Source organism: Zootoca vivipara, chromosome 9 (genome assembly GCF_965207765.1).
Source record: "Zootoca vivipara chromosome 9, rZooViv2.hap1.1, whole genome shotgun sequence".
In the NCBI taxonomy this organism is placed as follows: Eukaryota; Metazoa; Chordata; class Lepidosauria; order Squamata; family Lacertidae; genus Zootoca; species Zootoca vivipara.
In genome coordinates, this window is record NC_142592.1 from 13,534,750 (window position 1) to 13,540,749 (window position 6,000).

Consider the following 6,000-nt stretch of genomic DNA (forward strand, 5'->3'; position numbering starts at 1 on the left):
GTTGTGTCCTATATTATAAATCAAACACTGCTAGTTGTTGTTCCTTTTTGTTTTCCAATGTGTTTCCTTAAAGAGAGCATGTGTTGCGGCGAGACCTGGCAACCAAACCCTTGTGTTGTGGGTGGGAAGGATCGGACAGCCACAACACCCTTGATGCTGGGTTCAATCAGGCCAATGGGACGCAAGCTAAATGGATCAAGGGACCTATATATGCCCATGCACATGACCCAGAGCTTCCTCTTTGGGTGCGTGCATCGGAACACCCACCCACCTCTCCCTACATTTAGGGCTTGTGTGCTTGACCTTGCTATGCCGTCATGTGTCATCTGTTGTTGGGACAGGGCAGGGCACGGCAGGAATTTTCCTCACTTGGCTAATTGGCTGGTGCCATTTGGGTTTCGCCTGCCGCGTAGCAAATCGTCACAACTTTTAAGGTTGCGGATAGGCTATGGTTCAGGTGATGGGGGAATGTTCTCGCCATCCCTATGTGAAGGGTACAGTATTCTGTTAAAGGAATTCAGGGACTCAATGGTTTTGTCAACCCTGAGAGGGGTTGTGCCCGTGGCTGAGTCCAGGGGGACGGACATAGCATGTCCCTGGCTTTCCGCCTATCCGGGTGTTCACCCTTGGCTGACCTATGCTGGAACCCTGGGTCAGCGCTACCTGCATGGCAGGGAGCTAGTCGAACCAGAGCCTATACAACCACTCACTTGCTGTAATCAATAAAGTTGTGGCCTAAATTCTGCCCAAAACCAAACCAAAATTATGAGTATTGTGTGAATTCGTTTAAGGGGGAGGTTTAAAGGTCTGAACACGCAAAAAATGGGTGTGGCACTAGCAAATTTTCATTCTGAAAAAAGTTTGAGAGCCACTGGATTGGGTCCATGTGGTGGACACAAGGTGCCTGGGTGGGTGTTTAATGAGCATTTTGGTTTGTTTTTTTGCAGGTGAGACTTGCAAAGGTGTGAGGAGGGGATTCTGCCAATGAAGTGTGAAGCTGAGTTAAGGCAGACTCCTGGAAAGGGTGTGAGGAGCAGACAGCCTGTCTCCTTAGGGCCTGGGTTTTGTCGGCAGGGCTTCAGACATGGCTGGTGTAGCCGAAAAGACAGACAAGATGGATCGCCAAGAGAAAATGTTTTGCCTTTGTCAATTGCCTCCTGGCGCTTGCTCGCCTCAGAAGTGTGTAGGAAGACTTTTCTTGGTGAGGTAAAGTGCTACAAATCAGATTAGCTTGTCTGTCAAAAGAGCTGCCTAATTTCTAAAGAAATTGGGCCCCAGAAGCTGCCTAGAAACATAAGATTTTATTGATCATTGAAATGTGTTTGAGGGAGGGACTCTGCAGAAGTTGAAGTGGATGAAAGGAGACAGAGTTCATTTTCTTCATTTCCCATATGCGAGTTTGGATGTTTAACCTGAACTTACTCAGGACCATAAGCCCACTTTGCACCAGGTGAAAAACAGGCAATTATCAAGCCCTTCTGTACAGAGGACAGTTCTGTAAATTAGAATTTTAAAAGGGCAAGTTAAAATTACAAGACTTTTATCGCACAGGGAGTTACAAGGTTTTAATGATGCCACACTTGAAAAAAGTGGCATTTGAATCCTGGTTAAATCTATAGAAACATGGATGTATATTCAGCTAGGCAGGAAACATAAAACTTATACTTCTCCAGTCATGTAACCATTAAATTCAGGAGCCTTACTTGGATTAGGAGTTGGCAATGCTATACAAGGTAGATATTTGATCTGGCCTAGGGTGCCTGCTATTTCAGTTGCAATTCACAGCAATTTCTTTCTTTTATTGCAAAGGTGTGCTTTTGATGGGCAATAAATGAGAAAGCCTAAAGAATACATATATAACTCAAGAGTTAGGTTTTAAAGAGCAAAAAAAAAAAAGGCAACGTTCATCAATAGTTTCTTTCCATCATATAAATAATGTAACTCAAATAATGGACTTTTTTGTTGTTGAAACATTTAATAATTTCTACTGCAGTATTTGGTGTGGAAAGTGATCCGCAGCAGTGATCTCATCAGTTTCCTGATCCAGAGGACAAAAGTTTGGTGCGGCAAAAAGAGCTGAAATTGGATTTAGGAGCACCTTGCCCTGCAGAGCATTGATCAGCAATCTGCACATCAGCTTGTGATACAGCCATGAGACAAGGCGCTGTGTGTGCTGGGCACAGCAAAGACTATTTCAGTGTGTGGAAAGCTCGGTTCTTTTGCTCGTGGAAATTACGCAAATTAAATCAAATGTAATGGTTTCTCTTAACTGGCAAGTGTTGATTCTCCAGGTGTTTTCATTTCCTACCCCTAAGTTTTTGATCAGAGCGACGGGGTTGTGGGGGAACGGCATGTTCTTTGCCCCACAACTTAAATCTTCCCTGCAAAGCTGTCATTAGCCTACTGGTAGGAATCGATTGTTGTCCTTTAGAAATACTTGAATGATTGTATCTCAGAAGAAAGTCCAGCTTGCTCCATTAGTCCATGGTTCTATTTTTATTGCTCATAAATATGAGAGCCAGTTGCCTGCTAGACGCTGATAACTTGATTGATTAGATCTTGGGGCCTAGTCTTTCCTTATCCTCATCCCCCCCCCCCGCCCACTTCATTTGACTGTTGTTTAAGAGACTGGCAGAGATTAACCAGGAGCCACAAACGACCATCTCATTGTAACCAAGGGACTAGGATTTTCTTCAAAGAAATTCAGGAATTTGCTTCAGCAATGGAGCGTTAGAATGCCTTACATGCTAAGTAGAATGTTAGACAGCTGCGTTTATTTATTGGACAAGGAAAAACCCATTTAGACAGTACTTAAAACAGGTGTAGGAAGGCAGCTCCTTCAACTTGTGTCTACCTGTAAAAACCCTATTGAGAAAAGTAAAGGAATACAAATCAGATACAGTATATAATCCCTTTTCCTGCAATTCCTGAACTCCAAGCAGGTGAATACAGCAATATTCCAGGCCAATCAATTATAGAAAATAATAATACAAATGAACAAAATCACATAACAGTTTCGATTGTTAATGCAACAATTTATTATGCTAATTTCAGTCAAGAAATCAATAGAGAAAACGTTTTCAAATACTTTTAGCAAAACAACAAGCAGTTTCTTCAGTGCTTCTCATTCTTGACCAGATCATTAGCAAGCTTTTTTCTTGCCTAGCAACTGAAATCAAGGAAACTAATCGTGATCATCACAATTAATATTACTATCATTGCAGCCTCACATGTTTCATCACCTGCCATCATAAATCTTTTAAGTATTTCGAGCACACTAACAAATACGTAAGAATCGTTTTCCGAGTAAACAAGATAGGATTCTGCCACCTGTCAAGGTATACTTTGCAGGTAAGCACAAGTATTGAGTACAGATCAACAACCAGTATGTACATGGAAAAAAACAGACACTAAAATGGGCTGCCCTGGACTCCTTTAGGAATATAAATCTAAATAAAATTGGTGTCTGTTCAATAAAGGGGATTAACTCTTGTAACCAGATTGCGAAAAATACTGGACAGGAATTAAGAGATGTGATTTATCGGATAGCAAACGTTTCTAAAGTTTGATATTTGTATAGAATTGGATTCCGTGATATTTTTGCTATCATAAACAAATGGTGCAAGCTGTTCAACCACGTAGCAGGCTGCCTTGGAGGGTGGTGAACTCTCCTTTATTGGAGATTGTTTAAGATGGACTGGTGGTTAGATGGCCATCACTGATGCTGTGGCAGTACACTTCTTGCGTGGGCTAGGTGATATTTAGGGATACTTCCAACATTGGAGTGATATCCAATATGAGGCAGACTCATTGAAATCAATAGACATGAGTCCATTGACTTCAGTGGTCTACTCGGAGTACAACTTAGCTGGATATCACTGAGATAGCACTGAATACTTGGTTTGTTCATATATGTACCAGTATATGTACAGCATATTTAAGCTATAAGTTATGGGGCAGCATACAGATTCTGAAAATAAATACAAAATACTGCATCCTGAAGAAGAGAGAATATCCCTACCATGAGAGGATGGTGGGAAACAAGACTGCTATTTCTGTTAAATTGACTAATTACAGGAGGGTGATAACTTTGCACCTCCCTTACAGAAAACGAGAGTCCCTTTATCAAATGCTTGTGTTTGTCATATCATTGATATGCTTTGAAAAACGACGCAAACAGTGCGTACTTTGCACAGAACAATAACAGCAATTAAAAGTGAAAACAGCAGGAGTGTTATCCTCTCTAAGGCACCTTCTGTAGTCGACCAGATGATTCGGAGAGATGTCAATTAGGGTTGAAGGGAGAAGTGGCTGGGCCTGCCAGAATGCAGTCTGTGTTCACTGGGGAGTTTGACTTTCATACTGATTGAGTTCGCTCTCATATCAGCCGGAGGCCAGACAGGATTGTCAGCTCTTGATGTGTGCGTGCCCTTCCTTATCGCAATCATCAGAAGCTGGCCTCAAACGGGCAGACAAAGCAAGTGCTGGGAGGCAGACAAGATGACCCTGTTGACTTTCTCAATGGACCACAAAGAGCCTGCATGCCTTTCTTGTTTACTTTCATCCAAATAAGTTGTTCCTTGGCCTTGGCACTTGTGAAGCAACTCGAGGCGTTTGTAATTCGCCACGGACTTCACAAAGCACACAAATTCAGTACGATGGGATTGCCTGGTTCTCAGCCAGATTATGGTTCAGCAAGACCGTAGGAACGGAAAAACGAGAAATACGTTGCTGCCCCGGCAGCGTATCTCTTTTACCTTGAATCCAGAAACTCAAGAAGAGTCTTCACGCTCGCCTGAAGCTCGGCATTGCCCTTGCCAGTGCTGTTAGGCTCCTTCGGAAAGATCCCATACAAGCAGAGACTCTGCTCCTGCCCATTGGGGGAAGTAGGCAGCCCCGAGCATCTTTTTTTTAGATGCCCTCTGTTCGATAAGGCACGCAGAGATACCATCGTCCCCATTCTGGAGAGCCTGGCCGACCTCCCAGATAAGGCCAAACTAAAGGCCCTACTATTAGGAAAGGAGCAAAAGTTAACTCGGAGGGTAGCCAGATTCTGCACGCAGATCTGCAGGACCAGTCTCCCCCCCCCCAAGAACAAGACAGCCATTGGAATAGCAAACTCTGTATTGGACTGTGGGAAGTAGTTCCTTCGCTCGGGTACGAAACTGAGAACTCTGAGCAGCACCAGGGGAAAGGCCAGATGGACCCGCCCTCTGGAAACATAGCCCCTCCAAACTCATAGACTCTTATATCCACCCCGAATGACAACTCCCATAGCCTTGTAAAGCATTTTTATTTTTAATAGCTGGTATATGACCGTAGGAACGGGCAGATTCCCTGAAAGGGGCTTGCAAACACTTTGCTCCTTTATAATCGTAACTTTGGCACCGCTTTCCTTTTCTACTGTTCTTAAGTCTCCCATTTCACTGCCCCTGGGGACTCAGGCCAGGCAGGCAATTTTCTCGTTTGTTCTTCCTTTTCTTGCAGAATAAAAGATGGAAGCCTTTTATTCCAGTCTTCTGGAGGTTGGCTCTGTGAGAAAGCAGAGGTTCTTCCCCAAGGAGTCTAACCCAATCAGGTCATAGCAGAGATTTTATTAGCGGCACAGCATTCCACGGGTTATTGTATGGCGATAACCTGGAAAGGGGCATTTTCTGCTTCCGCTATCCCATTTTGGAACCCTGTATTTATCAAGAGAATTAAAATCAAGCTGATGCAGGATAAAATAGGGGAGGTGTGTAGGTAAACAATAAAAGATGTTCTAGTTGTGACTATCAACGGAAAGAATTAAGAGGCTGGTATGGAAGCAGTATGTAGTTCAAAAATATGTCCTAAGTTTGCGAAATACGATTTTCTTCAGGCAGCACTCACCCATTTGCATCTACACAAAACTGTGCGTGGACACACACTCTTTACATATGGAGAGAGGCAGATGAGAGGGTAAGAACATTACTTATTCCAAAGCAGTAGTAATTTCAGAAATCCAAGGTAGCAAAAAAA